The sequence below is a fragment of the Tyto alba genome, unplaced genomic scaffold, assembly GCF_018691265.1.
Source record: "Tyto alba isolate M040663 unplaced genomic scaffold, T.alba_DEE_v4.0 Super-Scaffold_2, whole genome shotgun sequence".
NCBI lineage: Eukaryota > Metazoa > Chordata > Aves > Strigiformes > Tytonidae > Tyto > Tyto alba.
In genome coordinates this window covers 86,694,429-86,714,111 of record NW_024881282.1, presented here as the reverse complement: position 1 = coordinate 86,714,111, position 19,683 = coordinate 86,694,429, and the positions used below count along the sequence as shown (strand labels likewise).

Below are 19,683 nucleotides of genomic sequence, written 5' to 3'. Positions count from 1 at the left end.
GACTTATTTCTATTTCTAGTGGTTTCTTAAATTACTTTTCATTTAACACCTCCAGCTCTTCCTGCTTACACATCCATTTTTTTTTTTTGCCTATCTGATTCATCAGCGCCCTCTCAGAAGGCTCAGCAGCACTTAATTTGGAGTTCTCCCTTGCAGCTACAAAGTTTTACGTATTTGTTTGCATACTTGAAATTGTGCACCCACCTTTTTCTGTAAGGTATGTAATTGTAACTATGATCTGAAACAATATTTTTGTTTCTCTTTTTGTGTGGTGCCTTAAAAGGTTCTGGTTTTATAGAAAATGAAGAGGATGGTGGCCTGTTAAGATACATTTGCCTTATTGGCAGTACAGTATTGGTTATACTGCTGATGATATTTTTTAGGCCTGATTCCCTAAAGTTAAGCTTTAATTCCATGCTTTATGTACCCATGTAAATACTTGGATTCTCTAATGTGCTGAATAACTCAATCTCCTCTTGGGCTAAGTATGAACCGTTCATTACTTCTGGGAATCTAGATTAGGTGCCTATTTAAGAGAGATTTGGCAGTGTCCTGAAGCTAACAGCAAGCTGAGAAGGACATGTAGGACGTGTCAGCCGAGGTGTCCCTAGTCCATTATCAACCCTGAAGTCTTAAGAACAAGGATTTGCATAGTGGCATAACCATTTGCTGGCTAATTTGTAACACTGGCTGCTATTTTAACAGTAGGGAAGTATTGACTTGATGCTTTTGTAGCTGTTAAACCACAACGTTTCATTCCTGAGTGGTAACAGCTATTTCAGAGCCTGTCATTATGTACACAGATTATGATTGTATTTTCTTATGTGCACTGTGCTGTGCTTAACCTGTGCTGAATTTCAGTTATCAGTTTATCACTTGCCTATTCAGTGTCAGACTAAAGAAATCTGATGAGATGGAGCCCGCAGAGAACATTTTTAACATTACTGTTGTCAAAATCTAAGCTTGCTTCGCCAATATTACATGAAAGGTGAGAGCTGTTGCCCCAGAGAACTTGCTGTTTGAATAGCCATAGGAAGAGGGAGGGAAGGAGGCAGGTATGAAAAGTGTCTTGCCCGAGGTCATGCAGAAGGTTGATGGGAGAGTTGGGATTACACCCTGTTGCCCTATACCTGCAACTATGCAACCAAAGCCCACATTCCTCCTGGAGCTGCTTTTTACTTTAACAACAGAAAATGGTAAGTGCTCTTAGCCTTGAACTTTGAATTCCAAAGCGGATTCAGCTGACCGAGATGTTTTATGTGCGCCACAGTCTGTCTAAGCGCTTGCCTTTTGAGGTGCTTATCTGAAATCAAGATCCTGTGGTAGGTTTGTCAGTGTGTGGGGGCATTTTACCCCTCTGTGCAGGAGAAAATATGCATTGTAACCCCACGTAGTTTTCATAAAGCTAGCAGGAAAAATATGGAAGGCTTCAAAAAGGTTCTTAAACGTCTTAAATCTTTCTTGCTCCACAAACAAAAGTCTAATAACGGAGTACTTTCTGTCCTTGGAGCACTTAGTACAAGAGGCCCCGAGCAAGACTCAGATTCATCCCATGTTAAATTATATGAAATTAAATACCCTGTTTATGCCCCGGGGTTGATCCCTCCCCAGGTGCAGGACTTTGCACTTCTCGTCCACCTTCATGGTGTTCCTGCCAGCCTCCCTCCAGCCTGTCGAGGTCCCTCTGGGTGGCAGCGCGACCCTCTGGAGCATCAGCCACTCCTCCCAGGTTGGTGTCATCTGCAAACTTGCTGAGGGTGCACTCTGCCCCATCATCCAGATCATTAATGAAGTTAAACAGGACTGGACCCAGTAGAAACCCTTGGAGTACACCACTAGTTACTGGCCTCCAAGCAGACCTTGTGCCACTGATCACCACCCTCCGGGACCAGCCATTCAGCCAGTTTTCAGTCTACCTTGGTGTCTGCTCATCCAGCCCATAGTTCAACAGCTTTATGAGGAAGATCTTATGGGAGAGAATGTTTAAAAGTGAAGTCCAGGTGGACGATATCTGCTGCACTCTGATTATCTACCAGGCCAGTCATTTCATCGTAGAGGGTTATCACATTTCCCTTGGTGAATCTATGCTGACTATTACTGATGATTTTCTTGTCTTTCATTAAGGCAGTTTCCAGGATTAGCTGCTCAAGAATCTTAGAAATAAATGAAAATTCTCTAAAAATTGGAAAAGAGCAAGAGCATCCATACAGCTGAGGGCTGCTTACAGATGGATCTAGCACTGATGATGTGTTCCTGAGCGGGTACAAGACTAACCCTGCTCCTTTTCCCAATAAAGCAAGAGCTGCTTGTGATTGTGGAGAGCTTCCTATGTTGCCTACAAGCACTTTACCAGTAACTGCAGTACCATGTGCTAACAACTGACTCCTTTGGAGAGGGAGATGGACATCGTTTAGGTGATGAGGCCCTTGTCTGTAAAAGAGGAATAGGGATTGATTGCATTAGCAGTCTGTTAATTTGCTGTCAGCTGAGCAATGAAGAGCACAGCCTGTCTACAACTGGAGGGTTTATCTGCTGTTTTGAAAATTCTTGTGTTCTTTCAGGTGCTGTTGGAATTTCTAAACCTTACGTTTGCATTTCTGTATGGAGGGAGACCCCTCAAGAGAGACTAGCATCGTGGTGGGTTGTCACACCACCACTTCTAGAACGACTCACTGGCCAGACTCCAGCTTGGTGCCATCAGTGCCTGAGTTTGGGCTTCACCCCTGCACCAGAGGAAAGAATTGACCTTTTGTGAAATTCTGGATCTGTCAGCCAGCAGATTTGGCTTTCTGCTATGCTGAGCTGAGGAAGAGGTGGGTTTTACATAGATGGGTTTGAGAGTAGTGCCTGGGCTTGGGAAATTTTTTGGTGTATTCTATAGGTAAGACTTCTAATAAAGGATTTCCCTCTTGCCCTGTGGTGTCAAAGATTTTATTCTAGCCTCATAGCAGTTAAGGGCAATCCCAGAGCCTTTACCATCTAATCAGTTTGGCTTATGTGAAACTTCATTGTTTTTCTCATGTGCTCAGGGCCTGCGCTCTCCTTTTAAATCCCCCATGGACTTTCAGAAATGTGAAGGCTCTGAGGTTAGTGCTAGACTAAACCCATCGACAGAGAGGCACTGATGGGCAGCATGTTCCTCCAGAGTATGATGGAGACACCAGAAATACAGACTGGTCCTGGTATCTGCTCTGTGAATAGAAGCTTCTGCTGTCCAAGACTCCAGCACTGAGTCCTGTACACCAGATCCAGACCTTTTTTGGAGAGTTTATCTTAAAACATGAATATTCTGTCTTATTGTGGGACCCATCACAGGCAAGCCTGCTGCTGTGTGTCCGTGGAAGAACAAAGCCATTCCTGCAGAGCGTTGCTCACACACCACCACTGACTTCTGGTTATGGCTGTAGAAAGGACTTTTGTGAAGTCCAACTAGAAACGATCAAGAAGCTCCCAGCAGGACACGATACCTGTCTGTGCGTTTAATATGTGAACCTCATCTCTGCCCTCCTTTGGCCCAAAACTGCATTTCAGGCAGCTGTTTTTCACCTGCAGTGTAGTTTAGTGGATAAATATACCTGCTTTTTCTGAATGCTGGCTCGCTGCGGTGTTCTGGGGAAACAGCTGTTTGAGCGAAGGAGGTAGGAGTGCTGGTGCTCAGAGTAACGCATGAGATGTTTGTGGGTATTTTGAGGTGTTGGTTGAGTAACTGGTCTGTGTGTGAGAGGAGACAGATCTCGTGGGAAGGCTCTCATCTGTGCCTGTCACACATTCACAATTTGAGCTTGAAAATGAACCTTTTCCTCAAAGGGCTGCAGTGACGTTTCACGCCTCAGAGGATGATAGGATTTTTCAAGGATGCAAAAAGTGGAAATTATGAGTCGCTTATCACGTCAGCCAGCGCCAGAGCCCACGGGCCTTAGCCCCTGGGCAGTTCTAGACGTAATCACAGATATTCATGTCCTGTGTCACAAGCAACAAATGAGTAGCTGCTCCTTTCTCCTCCTCGTCAAAGGATCTGTGATCTCTGAAACTTTCTGTGAATGATCACTTAGCTTGGTAAGATGGCCTTTCTGCAGGTCGTGGGTTAGGTGTGCTGCTTGCCTGAATGAATGCCCAAGGTAATTTTACCTCCTATTTACTGAAAAAAATCTTTTGTGTCACTCAAGGTGCATCTCATCGAGGTAGTGGCAAGGGGGGAAAAAATGCAGTAAAAGTCTGCAAGACTTTCAATTGCTGGAAAAAAAAAGTGGGCAAACCTAAAGTCTTCTACTTTTTTGTTCCTCAAGAGAGAGAAATGAGTGACAAAGTCTCTGTCCGTATGCCCATGCTTACCCAGAATTATACACTAGCTGACAATAAATACAAATGTGGTCCTGTAGTGAGCTGTTATCCTTTATTGACTTTGTTCTCACTCTGTGGCTGGTGGGGCTGGGTGTTGCTTGTGGCTTTCTGTACGCAGGAGAAAACCCACAGCTTTCCATATTGGTAAGTAAAGTCCAACTTGAATGGACGCTGAGGTGGGAAAGGCTGCAATGGAAGAGCAGGGACGTGAAAGCCAAAGAAAATACTGCAGTTAATTGGAGAAGGGATAGCATGTGTACTTCTGCAGAGTTTTCCTCTCATATGTGCTATCTCTGATTTCTAATCCCTGCTGAGCTCATGATCGCAGCTTTATGGTGTTTCTGTTCTTTTTAGCATCAAGAAGTAGGGAAATCCCAAAGCATGGGGACGTGTGTTGCGTTGTGTTCTTGTTACTATAGAAATGTAAGAGCACAGCCTTATGTCTTATGTCCAAACAGCATTAATATGGCCCCAACTTTCAGCCCCGTAGGTGTGGGCAGCAGAGGACAGGGGGGCGAAGCTCGGCTCCCACGGGTGCGTGCCTCCTGAGCAAGCCTGAAGGCTGGCGCTTGCCTGCCCATCTCCCAGCAGTTACAGCATTTGGATTTGCATCTCTCCACCACTGCATTCGGTTTATAAGATAAACCAGCTAACTTTGGGGATGGCTAAAGCGGGTGCGGGAGATTTTGCAAGGATGCTTCAAGCAGGACATGCTTAACACCCAAGACAGCCTCAACTATATGGAAAACAAGATCTTTCCCGGGAAAATGACTAACCCTTGGTTCTCTCCTGCTTCTTATTCCTTCTGTAGGAAGAATGTGGGGTTTTTTCCAAAGCAGTTTTTAAGCATCTTACCACTTCATAGCCCTTGCGTTGTTTTTCCTCTCCCAATCTCTAAGGTGTGATCTCTAGCCTCCACTTGAGAGCTTGCAGCCAATCAACAGCTCAGGAATCCTTGTGGTCCTGCCAAGACAAAGGTCTTCCACTCATCACAGATTTTTCCACCTTTAGCTGCGGGCAGAAAGCTGGGTAGCTTTTTTGGACTTCGCTGCTTTGAACTTGCAAAACTCATATAGCAGCTGTGAACCAGAACTCCGTTGATACACTAGCAAAAGACACAAAGCTCCTCCAGCACCCGCTCCTCTTGTGAGTATGGGAAGAGGAAACTGGTGGGTTTTGTGTTGTTTGAGGCACTTCAGGAAAGTGCTGGGTTTCTGCAATTGTAATGATGCAGAGTTATCACTGGGAGAGGGTATGGGTTGGAGCAATTCCTGATGACTCGTCTTCCCTCTTTCTATGAGGGGGTGATGCAGTCACCCATGAAAACTGAAAGACCTTTCTGGGGAAGTAATCATAGGGAAATGAAGTATACTTAAATCAAACTCTGCACATCATCGTGTATAACACAACACACTTGCTTCTGCAGATACAGTCACAAAAGTATCACGTTCATCTGCAAGGGCTCAGCTCTTCCAAGGCAGTCAGGAGTTTAGGGCTAAGAAGAAAATCAAGTAAGTCCTGAAAATGTGACCAGCCATCACAGTGCTATTCATGTATTTCCTCCTCCTTTCTTTCCTTTAATTTCTACCTGATAATTTCAAGGTGTTCTGCTTAGTTTTATTTCTAACCAGCAAGTTACTTTATTCTTGAGCAAAGCCTAATGATCTTTGTTTTTCCTGCAGTGTTTCTACATGCAAAGCTTGGGGAACATAAAAGCCTAGGAACTTGAGGCTACTATCAGTTTTTATATCAAAAAATAATGATGTTGGCATCATAAAATCAATATATTTTTTTTTCTGATTTAAGAAAAAAATAAATATTTTAACTGCGTGACAAGGGTTTGCCTCACTGAGTTTGGGCTCTGTGAAATAGAATTGACTATTTGTCCCTCTGGATGCATCAGAAGGATAGAGATGTTTCTCCAAATGTGACATTTTCTCTTTAGTGCCAGGTGGGTGTGTGGTAGGAGGTCAAAGCCGTGGAAATCAATGGAGAGGAGACTGGGATTCCTGCATGGGAAGAGCAAAATCACATTTAAAAACCTGCTCGAGCAGGCAGCTGCAGAAAAGCCACCAAGGTATGGATCTGACAGAGGGTGGTGCTGCTGCAGGAATTTCTGCATGCAGATCACTCCTGAGAAATGCTGTCCAGTTCCTTACTATGACCTGTCTCTCCAAAGCTGAAAAGCTGATGACTGCTCGACACATTTGTAGAGCACCTAATCTTTATGATATGAAGATGCCAGCTCTAATACCAGAGGTTAGCAAAAGTAATCTGTCTAGGACAGGCTGCAGTGTATGTGGGGGTTGGCTGGGAAGTTTCCAAAAGCTCAACATTCCCAGTCCCTGCTGCATCTTAAGCCCTGATGACCTGGTTGTGCTGCCCACTCTCCCAGCAAAAACAGCATTGCCATTGCTAGTGAAAGGCCACAAGCCTCTCTGCAACTTTCCCTTCTGCTAAATTTGCAAGACTGAAAGGGTCAGGCTTGCAAACAGCACGTGGGGAGAGCTCAGCGTGTGAAAGGGAGCTGGGTACCAGGTGTCTTTGGCTGCTGGAGTGTGGGAGGATTCGCAAAGGCCTTGAAAACGTGGGCACGGGGCTGAAAACAGAAGCCTCAGGGCTTGCTGATGGCCAGTGAGTGGTCACTGAAGTGCAACCTTGAGAGATTGGCTTATTTGTAACAGCAGCAGCTCAGCAAGAAAACAGCTGAGCAGTGGGATAAAGGGCCTGATTCTACCTGGGAAAGCAGCACCTTCAAGCAAGGTGTAACCCATGGGACAAGGCTAAGAGCTGCCTGAGCACTCAAACACCTTATAAAAGGACAAAATAAGATTATGCAAGCCAGATCGATCGTGTAAGCATGTCCCAAAACATACCCAGAGCCAGCACAAACCCTCATCTTTCTTGGGTTTGTGCCACGCAAGCCGTTCAAAATGTTATAAATATTTCAAACAAGCTGTTTGCATTATCATTTGCTTGTGGAGTACAACCCTCATAGTGAAGGAGATCTCTGTGGCTGTTTCTTGTACTGAAATGACTGCGTGGCTCCAGCCCAAGAAAAGCACTGACATCCCTGTCTCGCAGACTGCTACCACCCATTATCTTACCATACCACTAACTGGAAAGGGAGGTCGGTTCAATACTGGTTTCCTGGCTGGGCAATCACTGATAGGAACGTCCATTCCTCCCTGTATAGGTAAAAATGTCTCTGCTTCCCTTAGGTACGTCAGAAATGCTGAGCAGCTTAGCCCACCTCCCGTGCCCCTTGATAGAAAGCTTGGTTGTGCACAAGTATTGATTTGGTGCAAGGTGGGGAAGGGAAGTTAACTCTCCATTTTCACCTTGGTCAAAGAGGGTTTTTCTGGGGTTAAGGATGAAGCTGAGGTCTGCAGTCACAGCATCTCGGCCAAATAAGGGTTTTAAACCTGGGAGAAAGGTAAAAGGACTCTTTGCTGGGTCAGTTCTAACTAAACAACTCCCCTAAAATATTAATGGTCATTAAACTATGCTTTTATTTTCTTAGGAGACAGCTTCCCAGAGGATATGGCTGGGAAAGGTGCTGATAAACATCACTGCTCTGAGTACCTCTCCCACAGAAACCAGCATTTGGGAAGATCTCAAGAAGCCATCTGGACCATCCCTCAGCCCCAGGGCAGGATCAGTGCTGGGTAAGACCGTTCCCAGAGCATATGCCCAACCTGTTCCAAAAACCTCAAGTGATGCTGAGCCACCTGCTACCTTCTCTGACCGTGCAGCCTGGCGTTTGTTCTCTGCCAAGAGGAGAGACATCCTCATTTCACCATCCTGGTCCATATTTTGTTTAGTTTAATCTAAACCTGATTTTGGGACCAGCTTCTTTCTCACCAATTTTCCTTTTTTTAAATTATCACTGTTATTACTTTTACGTTGTTCTTTTTAGATCCCAGACAGAAATGCTGTTGAACAGTAAGGGTGGGAGATCCTAGGGCACCAGAAATCCCCAGACTATGTTTAAAGCCTTCCCTGTTTATTTAAACTGCCTGACACCACTCAGACGCCTGAGGTGCTTTCTGTGGCCAAAAAACAATAGTAACTAATACAGGGAATGAAGCAACAAGATGTTCTGACTCCTACGATGGCCTTGGCTGGAGTTTGGAAGCTGCTTTCTAAAAACTACCCGTGGGGAAAACAGAAAGCAGATGTGTAGAGACCAAGGATGGTCCCATCTGAGATCTTTCTAGGCCAACACAGAGGGTGAGTGCAGAAAGTCCCAATTTCCAACCAGATGCTTTATTCACTTCAGGATGATTTTCTGGAGACCATATTCAATGGAGGATGTAGCTTGTAAGCCTCTTCCCTTGAAGAACAGCTGGGTCCTAGGTTGAACAGCCTTGGTTTTGCCCATGGGATGCAGGGGAGAAGTAGGTACTTTGCTGCTGAACAGGCACCTCTTAAATCCCAAAACACTCCTGGAGCATCAGGAGCAGCCCTCTATGCACTGAGCTGCCCTGAGGCTGGGTGCTCACCCAGGGGTTATTTAAGCCTTTGCACCATTTCATCCAAGGGGGTGGCAAAGCCTCTCTGACCAGATGATGGAAGCACCTTACTGGGGACCTTAAACCCCAGCCTCTAAAACAGGATCTGATCACACCTACGATGCACTGAGATGTTCCTACTGGGAAGTTTTTGGAGCTGAACTGACAGTGTCAAGGAAATATCAATATTGCAGAAAAAAAAAAAAAAACAAAAAAACAAAAAAACAAAACAAAAAAAAAAAAAAAAAAAAAAAAAAAACAAACAAAAAAACAGCTGAGAAGTTAGGCACCTTCCAAGCACTGAGCAGGATGTTATGGACAATAAATTCAAAACATGAGCATCCAAACGTGGATTCTGATGGACATGATGCCCAAGGTCATTATTGTGTCTAACCTTGAGTATGTTGCATTGTTTCTTTTTCCAAGCCCTGGAAAGATTCACCCAGAGGTGAACTGCTGATCCTCATTTATCCTGGGATAAATAAAACTGTAAAAATCCGGTCTTGAGTTTTATAGAGATTTGGAAGCTCATCACTTCAAGGAACAACCCTCCTTTCCCAGAGTAGGGCACTGGGTTCAAATTGGGCGCTTGTTCTTACCAGGGTTGGATCAGCAGAGCTCCTGGGCTGTAGACAGTGAACAAGGCCAACAACTGAGGTGGAAAAAAGTTGTAACAGCAAGGTGACAGCATGACCTCACCATGCCCTGTGGCTCCAGGATGCTTGGGGATGCAGCATTAGGTCAAGTTGCCAGCCCTGTGCCTGCCCTGGGCCGATCCTGCACAGGGACCATCAGGGGTAGATTCTGGTGCTTGTACCCAGCTCTACTCACTTGACCTCCTCCAGCAAGGGGTGGAAGGAGCCTGAAGGACACAAGAGGAGCTTCACAGACTGTGGAATAGCATTGGGGCTTGCTGCACTGCCTCCAGAAAGGGCTGGCGGCTGCTGCTGCCTGGAAAATGCATGGCTGGGGTGTCCTTCTCTTGCACGGGGGCGTTGGGCCCTGTGGAACAAAGGAGAAATCTTCTTCACCTGCTGGGCTATGTCTGGCAGTGGCACGTGGGCATCTAGTCCATCTGCCTTGAATTTTCCCAGCCTGTGGCTTTTTAGGGTTGCTAAATGTCCTGGGAAATTCCATTTTCAGATGGTTTCTCCCCAATAAAATGGTTGCTTGCTCAATTTATGTGGGCAGAGACCCAACTCCAGCCTGTCCTGCCATGTTCTCCAGGGAGAGGGAAGAAATCAGCTGCTGTAACTGGAAGGAAGCCCAGCAGCCCATGCCACCAAATCCTCTATGCTTTTGTCCCTCACACGGTGCTGTGGCTTGGAGACATCTCTATGTGCAGCAGCCGTCGCTCCCAGAGCAGGGCAGAGGCAACAATGCCATGTAAGACATTGATGTCCCTGCCATCCCTGCTGGAGTTACAGCTCTTATAAGAGCCTGGGGGGACATTTTTTGGAGTGCTCCTCACCCACTGGCTTGAACAGGTTTCTTCAGAGCAGGGTTAAGCCAAATCTGGCAGACTCTGCACTGGCACGGATGAAGATCACTCCCGTGAGCATCATATTGGGCTGGATGGGGCTGGAGCCTGCAGTAGAAGGGCAGAGAGGCTTTATACACCATGGCCACTGGCACAGGAATGGTTTAAGGAAAGTCTCGGTGACTCCAAGAGGGAGGAACAGTTCTGCAGGGAGCAAAGATACAGCAGAGAGCTCATGAGCACCAAGATGGAAGGATGGGGCCAAGTCCTGCGTAGCTTAAGGAGTTTCTCTTGAACTAGCTCCAAGCCAATGCCTCTTTCTACCTCCAGGGAAGGCAGTAAAGGAACCACAGTAAAAGAAAACAACTCTCTCAGGTGATAATGCCCCACCTTCACCTCCTGCTGCAACCTGGGCTGCAGGTTGAATGGTAGAGACTAAGCCACGCAGACCTGATTGCGCTCCAAAACTTTAGGCTCAGCTCATGGCTCATCCTATCCCTGCGCCGGCTGTCCCTGCTGTGGTGCCAGGAGAGGGGGATTTGGACATCCTCAGCAAAGCAGGGTTACCACTGCAGGATGAGAGGTGCTAAGCAGGGGGATTTTAGTTTCTGGCTCCCTGGTGTTGGATGAGGTTGAGTTTTCCCAGCTTGGCCCAGTGCCACCCCAAAGAAGATGGGATTGGTGCTCTGCTGAGCTCATAAGATTGGCAGAGGTGATGTGGGAGGCCAAAACCCCATTAACCCACCCACATCCATTACACTCAGCTTTGTACTGGTCCTACCAGGAAAAAAAAAAAAAAAAAAAAACCAAAACAAAACAACAACAAAACAAATACCACAAACCAAACCAAAAACCAGTTCCCAGTGCCTTCCATCCCTTTCTAAGGCCATCAGCTCCTCGCCCTGTCCCTGTCACCTTTCTCCCAGCCCTGATGTCTCCGGGAAGCGAAGGGTTAAAAACTCCGAAATTGCAAGAACTTCCTCCTTTCTGCAGTGCCTGCCTCCAAATGACGCTGGTTTCTGCCGGGCTTTGCCCAAATATGTCCGTTTCCTTTTAAAAGAAGAAGGAGGAAGGAATAAAACATAACATAAAGAAGAAATATATTTAATATATTTAAAGAGCGAGGCATCCGCGACCGCGGAACCCAGGCGTCCGAGCGCAGCTCTGCCGCCCGCTCGCCCCATGCCGTTCCGCAAAGGTACTTGGGGGGGGGGGGGGGGTGGAGGGGGGGCAGCACCCCGGGATGCTCTATTTGGGGGGCTGGGGTCTGTACCTCGGGCTGTGCCTCCCTGTAGGGCTGGGAGATGGTGGGAGCACCGGGCTGCGCCCGGCTTTGCTGCACCGCTGTTTTTTGGGGGACCACGCCAGGATGCTGGGGGGGGGGGGGGGAGGTGGGGAGGGGGAGGATAGAAATTGCAGCCTGGAAAGGGTAAGCGTCTCCCCTCCGGCTTCTCTTGGTCGCGAGGTTTTTCGTCTCTCCCTGCTCTGGGGGAATAAGCTGCTCTGGGTGGTGCGAGGGCTGAGGATGTGAAGGAAGCAAGATGTTTCGGAGGGGGGGGGATGGGGGTGGAGGGGGAAGGGGGGGCTGCTGGGGGGTTGTCTGGGGCAATGCAGGCTGAGAGCCGGCAACCTGCGTGTTTGTGGTGACCCTTGGGAGGTGCTCATCTGGAGGAGCTGTGCCGTTGGGAACCTAGGAGGAAAGACTGAGCGGGTAAACGCGTTTTGGGAGGGGTACCGACCTGGGCAGCCCACTGCGACACTGTGGTGCTCTCCGATCTGCACCCCAATCCATCTAATCTCCCCCAGAACTCTATCTCAGCAGCTGGTAGAAATCCCCCTTCTTGCCATCCCCTGGCTGGGCAGCGTGGGGCAAGAAGGACCCAGGTATGAGACCTAAAGCCCTGACAGCTGCTCCTGTGCCTCCCCACGGAGGGGGTGGTGAGTTTTTCATCCTCCCTGGCCCACTGTGAAGCAAAGGCCCTTAATATTACCTCCTCCTCATCCCAGAGGGGTATCAGAGTGCAGGCATGGTGGGGCATAGAGCAGGATGCTCATGGTGGCTCCTTGTCCTAGCAGTTCTATCGGGAGCAGAAAAAGAGGGGAAAAAATCTTCTCCAGGAGGCACAAAGGCCCCGAGAGGCAGGGTTAAGTCAGGGTGTGCAAGGACACGGGGAGAAGATGCTGCTCAGAATCTGACCCAGGTGCTTTGCTGAAGCAAATCAGCGTCTCTGGACCGGTGGGCAGCCAGTGCTGCGCCAAGGGCTGGTAGCGCTGGGGCAGGGGCAGAGGGTACCACTGCCAGGGATGTTACACACTGAGGCTGGCATGGCGTGAAGGGGCGGCGGGGAGAGAGTGAAAATCTGGGAGAGGTGGCTGGATTTGTTTTTCTCACCTCTCCTTGCTCTGGGGAGGATGTTTGGGGTGCGCAGCAGTTTGCCTGCAGTGATGTTCACAGAGCCTGTGATCTCAGGCACGGAGATTTATGTTTCCTTTTAAGGCTCAGTGAAGCATGATGTGGTTCACACCCTCGCGTCTTGACAGCGCAGCAGACTTCGGGTCTTGATTTAATTTTATGTGATAAATGGATTCATTTAGAGCAGAAGGAGAGCTGCTGGGGGGTGGGCGGTTGGAGGAAAGCAGAGCGTGTCAGGCTTTAAGAGCACTGAACCCTTTTGGGGTGAGCATGGAGAGCCGGTGAAGGGGCTTCCCATGTTGGAGGGCAGCTTGCGTGGCTCTGCTGCAGCCTCAGCAGGGATCCCAGTCACAAAAACGAGGGGCAGGTCTCCAGGACTGGGGGACACATGGTGAGTTTGCAGTAATGAGGGTGCATTTCCATGCGGTCTCGCCCCAGCACGCCTGAACTGGGGAGGACGCATTTGTTGGGGCACCATGCCGTGCTTGCCATTGCTGCTAGATACCTGGGGCACAGCTAACCTGCAAGTCCTCAGGCTCCTGCTATGGGCAATTAGGTTCTGCAGCCACTGTGTCACCCTGGCAGCCATACCTCCTCTACAAACTTCCTCTAGAGGTCAACCTTGAAATGCCAGAGTAGCTGCCAGCAGCTCCCTGCAGCAGCTTGCAGCTCCGCCTTGGGAAGGTCCAACAGGACACAGAAGCCAGCGTGGATGGGGTTTGTCCATCGCTTGCGCACGTGCATGCTCAGCTTATGCTGGAGACCCCCCCCCAAGGACCCTTTCCTCTTGCAGATGGAGACTGTAAGACTAGCTTAGACCAGAATAGACTGTGAGTTTGGCCATGACGATGCTTGTAGGGGTTCTCTGTAAGGCCTGGCTGCAGTCTGCATAGACGTGACCCCAGCTGAGAGCGTCCCGTTGGGTTGGTGGCACCCCGTGTCACCAGCTGTGCCTAGAGCACTGCTCGGTGGCTACAGCTGGGCTGCTCGGGCTTCCCATGGGCACATCTATAAGCCACCAGGCAGGAGGGCTGTGGAGAGCATGGTCTTCTTGCTGCCCTTCAAAAGTTGCACGGAGTGAGCTATACATATCCTTAGTTTGCAGGAGAGTCGGGCATGAAGATATTTTCTCTGTAGTTCAAACTAGTGCCTTAAAAATCCTTGCTGAGGGGGGTGGCCGCAGCCTGATAGCAGTCAGGATGCCTGCCCCATCCTCCCAGAGGAAAACTGGGACTCCAGCCAGCTCAGCAAGGAGGCTGAGCCTTTCCTTTGGGAGCTTTCTGGGAGAAGCATCTCACTTCAGGGCTTGCTCACCACCACCCAAATCTGGAGTGCAAAGAAGAGGCTCTGCCTAAAGGCTGCTGCTCTGCGAACCCTAGAGGCACACAGAAGATTTGGGATGTGCATTCTGGAGGCCCTGAGCTGTCTTTGCACACCCCTGCATCTGGAAATGGAGTATCCTGGGGAGTAAAATGCAAACTCCACCCTAGCTCTGCCAGCTTCTCACCACTTGCAGCTTTGGCACCACTTTCCTGTGTCTCCCTGACAAGTCTGTGCTAAATCCTCACTGCCTTGGCTCTGTTCTGCCTCCTTTCTCTTTGGGCATCAAGGCCAATAGCATTGCCCCAGGATCTGCACTTCATGTCTGGACAACAGTTGCCATTTAGCCAACCTCAAGGCATTTGGCTGTTTCAGAGACTAAAGAAAGGTATTTCTAGCAGAGGTGCTCGAGGACAACTAGAAGGAATGAGCTTATGGCAGGAATTAATTTCTTACAGCATCACTGCATCAGCTGGGAGTGCTGGAGAAAGTCCTGATCCCCAAGCAGTGCCGTTACCCTGGCAAAGCCCCATCTGTGGCTACAGCTCTACTGGGAGGAGGTGTTGGGAGCTTTCACCTAAAATGCCCTTCACCCCGCCTGAAAAACGTGATTTAATTATTGTGGCTGATGCGAGGAAGCCTGGGAGTGTGCAGGCAATAAGCAGCCAGGATATTGCCAGAGAGTGGGACGTTTGTCATTTGTCAAAGGACAAATGAAATTCTGGTGGTGCTGCTGGCTGGGAAGGAGCTGGAGATAAGACTGGAAGCCAGTGAGAGGAGATCAAAGGTGTGATAGCGGGAGCCACTGGCTCGCCGGGGGTGTGAGTACAACCATTAGCAAGTTGGCAAGGGCATGACAGATGCATGGGGCAAGGTGCTTCCCAGCTGAAAAAAAAAAAAAAAAATTGTATGGCACCATGAATATATATATTTATATTATGTTACTGCTGGACTGGTGTCAGCAAAGATCCTGTGTGGTGATGCATGGCTTGAATTGGGTAAGAAAGAGGACTTGGGGCCTTGCTTGAGAAAGGGGGCAGATTCTAGAGTGGTTGGTGTTGATTTTGTCTGTTGGTGGTCTTCGCTGGGACCGCCAAGAAGGATCCTGCTGGTGGCAGAGGTGGGACTGGATGGACGCAGGCTGTGGTTTGGAGAGGTGATGGTGGACACCGTGTTCCCGCCAAGGGGCTCTGCTGACATGGACGTTGGCTGCGGTTGTGCAACATCGGGACAACCCCAAGCAGAGACGGCTTGGGTGACTGCAGACAACTGTGATAAGCGTGCCGTCTTTGCAGAATAAACAAGAAGAACTCATAACAAAGTAGAGATTAGAAGAGCCACGGACATGGTGGATCAGTGTTGGGATCCTGTGCAGCATCTGGAGGAGCAGCCACAGCTTGCAGAGGCAAGAGAAGAAAGGGGGACACCTGAAAAAGCACAAGCGTGGGGGTCAGGGAGTTCCTGGGGGGTCTGTTCCTGAAACCTGAGCTCTGTCCCCTGGTTCTTCTCTGCTAGTGACCATCAGAGCAATCTCTTGTGAGAAACTTCTATCCAAAGGTGGAAGAAGTTATTATACATCAGGAAAAATGATAACAGGAGCTACTTTGGCAGGAGAAATGCCCTGGTGGGGACAATGCTGTGGAGGTGATTTCTGCCACTAAGCGCTGCAATTTCCAGCTGCATGGTGGGAGGAGCGAGTAGACAGCCTGGGTGCTATAACAATACTGCTCTTTATTAAGCCTTTTCCCTCTGTGTTAGCAGAAGTTGTGGCGTCTTCTGGTCTCGTTTCTGCTTGCTGAGACCAAGGAGGCTCTTGTTAGCAGGAGCAGAGGTGCCTTTTGCACGCGAGCGTGAAGAGAAAGGGCAGGACAGTGTCACATACAGGCATTATTATTTCTGCTGTGCCTCCTTTTCTAGCGAGCACTTCCTGGATATCACAAGTCCCGCAGACAGTCAGATCATAACACCCTCTAATGGGAAACTCTGCTTTTGCAGAGTGATTACATTGGTGGGTGGAGATTTGCCTTTCCGCAGCTTTTTGGTATTAAAAGGGATAATTTTGCCACTTTGGGATGCTTTCTGCCTTTCTAGCAACACTCTGCAAATCCACGTGCTGCTGTGTTTGCTGGTCACACCGCCCCTCGCTCCTCGATGTTGTGATTTCCTGGCAGTCCTGAAAAAAAAAACCCGCATGTTATCCAGCGCTTCCCGTCAAAGGCACCGGGGAGGATTTACGAGCGCTGATGAGCGATGCATCTGATGCAGAGAAGCCAGCTAAGGAGTCGGGAGCTGCTTGGGGGGGGGGGGGGTCCTGCCTGCTGCAGCTCCCCGTGGGGGGGCTGTCCCAGTGACGGTGACAGCGTGGGCGTCTGCACACAGCTGTCTGCTCAAAGGGCAGGGAAGAAACGTGCGGCAGAGCTGGCCCTGGCTCCCCTGACTCACCAACTCGTGCCTGAATTAAACCATCGCCTTGTTTTCAATGAACACCTTTCCTGGAAGTCTGGAAACCCCCTCGTGTCCTGCTTTGCCCCCTAGCAGGTGTTTCTTGCCAGGGTATTTTCCTTCTGGTTCTTGCTGTGGTTTCATCCCCTTTCACTTTGTTGATCTCGCCAGTGAAACACGAGTAAATGACCCAAAGGAGCAGGTGTCTGTCCCACCATCACACCCGTCCCAGCACGTCCCTGCTCCCTGCAGCTCCAAGAATGCACTTGATGAACGTGACCTCTCCACTGCCTCTTTGACATTAGACTTTCTTTTAGTGTTTACGACCACTCATGGGGTTTTTCATGGGTTTAAGGAGCCACGGTGCCTAGTGGTTGTGCTCCTGTTGGTGCTCCTGGTGCACAACCAAGCAGCAAAGCCCACCACATCTCATGGCACTGGTACAGGGGAGGACATGCCAGACTGTGGTGGGAAGGTCGGACATCCTCCTCTGCCACCAGCTGGAGGTGGAACTGCCACTTGACTTGAAACTGCTGTAGGAGGCTCGTAAAGGGTTTGCAGCTCCCTGGAGGAGAATTGTAAGGTCCAGTGGAGTTTTTTGGGACCTGCTCTGCACCCCAGTCACTCCACAGAAACAATCTGGTGGGGAGAGATGGGTCGTTACAGCCGCTCGGACTTCCTGAGTCTGGCAACTGAAACCATGTGAGGATGCAGTCACTGATAGCATCTCCTTATCTCCTCACCTCCTCACCTGGGAGCAGGCAGACATGCCTGTAACCTGCCTTCCCAGGGCCAGCAACCCACCGAGCAACGCGGAATGCTGGAAAACCCCTCCTTCTGGTGTCCTCCCTCCCTCCTGCATGGATGGAGAAGGTCTCTCCTTTGCTGTATTCACATGGTGAACAGGCATCGTCGTGACTCCGGTGCCTTCTGTCCAGTCCACCAGCTGAAGACCAGGCTCGGTGGCCACGTTATGTAGGAAAAGCCCAGCTGGCTGAGCTTGGCTGGCCTTGGACCATGAAGTAGGGTCCAGCCCCTCCATTGGAAGCTCAGCGTGGGCTTGGGCTTCACCCCAGAGCTCAGATCACACCACCTGGGCCACTTCTCCACCTGGCACCCCACCATCTCCGACGTTCCCTTTGCCACCAGGAGCCCGTGCCGGCAGGGTGGCTGGCATGCCGAACCCTTCCCTAACACACCCTCAACGATGGAGAAATTAATCTCGACATAAAATGACTCCAAAGGCTTTAAATCAGATGACCACGTTTTTTTCGCGGAGGGATGTGGGAGGATTTCAAAACCAGCAGCCAGCGAGGTGTGATCCCTGTTTGCCTGGTGCGTGCGTGCACACACGCAGATGCAGGCATGCACGTCTCTGCAGGGCACCCCACTTTTTTTTTTTTTTTTTATCCTGCATAACCACATTTTAAAGCTAAAAAAAAAAAAAAAAAAGGGATTGGGGACAGGTCCTGGTTGGGGGTCAAAATCAAACCTATACAAGCTGTTTCAGATTTCCCTTGTGTTTTCCCTTAGGGGATTCCGTGACCTCCCAAGACACAGTTTTTCCTGTATCTACCTTAAACCTTCCTTACTATCGAGGACAGTTATAATTTTCTTTATAACATCCTTTTCCAGGCTGAAAGCTGTTCCCACGTTTTCCAGCCCAAGACTTCTCCTTCCTGGAGCACAAAATCGCACTCATTCTGTCCTCTCCCATATATCCTGCTCTGGAGACATCTCCTTGGTGTTGCCCACCCCAGCTCATCCCAGATTAAACCTCTTCCCAAAAGCACAGGGCCCAGAGTGAGATGTGCCCTTCCCCGGTGCTGAGGAACCAGCACCATCCAGGCCAGAAAACCCAACCTCCTGCATTTTCTATACCACCCTCTTGCTAAACCACCCTGGAATTGGGTTTTCCTTTTGGCTTTTCATGATTATTATTATTTCTTCTCCAGGGTCATCATGCTGTTTGTTCATATTTGGATGCTGAACCTTTTTTATTCCCCCTCTCCCCAGTCCTTCAGTCCTCATTAGAGGTTTTCCAGCATTATCACTTGAAGCTGGGGAAACTGAGGCATGAGAGGGCGCAACAGTAGTCTGGAGGCTGTGGTGACTGAGGCTTTAGCTGCTCTTATCTGCGGATCCTGTGCTCTCTGCATCAAACCTGGCCATGCCTGAGCACCCTGCCGTGCGTCCCCCATACTGGCACATTTTGGTGTGCGTCGTTGGTCTGGACTTCAGTTGCACCATGGGAAGGTGCAAAAATCAACGCATATGAGCAGGATCAGGGTGTTAAAAACCCACCTGGAGAGATTTGGGTTGGAAATCGGGGAAAGATACCATCAGGCCTGGAATCATTTATCTGAGGACTGAGCGGGGTTGGCTGAGATGGACAAATACCTCCCTATGAAACGGCTTGGGGAGAGATGCTGCTGCTTTGGGGCTGAGGAAGGGGTGTTCCTCCAGGAAAGGGAGGTGCTGCTGCGTTCCCCTCTTTGGGCTCTCCTGGTGGGGCTGGCAGCCCCTGGCAGACAGTATTTGTGCAGGGACGTGGCACAGCCGGCGTTAAATGGCTGCGGCCCTCCAGAAAACCTGAGTTATTCCCCTCCCTGACTGCCTTGGCAGTCAGCTCTGGCGCTTATTTGTCCAACCTGACGGGAGGGAGCCTTTCGCGAGGCGAACTTGTTTACGGATTTATTTATTTTTTATTTATTTTTTATTTTTTTTTTTTGGCTGGGCATGGCCCACACAGGCACGCGGCTGCCGGCGGGAGCCCATGAGAGGGACGGGGTGGGGGGGACACGCAGGGCTGCCGGAGCATGTGCCAGCCCTGGGGAGCCCCACGGGCTGTGCATGCCCCGTTCGCATGCACGCAAGGGAGGAAACGCTGCCGGGTTCTACTTCCCAGACCTCAGCGTCACCCAGCACCGCCACCATCCCTCCCAGCAGCTGCAGCCTCCGCCGGAGACACGCGAAAGGGGCATGAGCAGCTCTGGCCAGTGCTGGGGTGGGGGTGGGGGGGTGCTGCTGGGATTTCCAGCTATTTCCAGAAAACCTGGGGAACAGCTGAGCCTGGTAAACATCAGGGATGATATGCCGGGATGGGGGGGGGGCTGTTTTCCTCCCAGCGGGACTGGTGAGAAAAAATCCAGGCGTCCTGCCTCCTGTTCCCA

At 49.6% G+C, this 19,683-nt stretch overlaps 1 protein-coding gene across 1 annotated transcript in view; it reads left to right on the top strand.

Annotated features, from left to right (window-relative positions):
* Positions 1-11,352: 11,352 nt before the first annotated feature.
* Positions 11,353-19,683, top strand: part of PFKFB3 (6-phosphofructo-2-kinase/fructose-2,6-biphosphatase 3) — a 41,419-nt gene continuing 33,088 nt past the window's right edge. The window contains exon 1 of the mRNA XM_042792768.1: positions 11,353-11,533. The gene's annotated coding sequence lies outside the window, so the exon portion shown is untranslated. The remainder of the gene's footprint in view (positions 11,534-19,683) is intronic.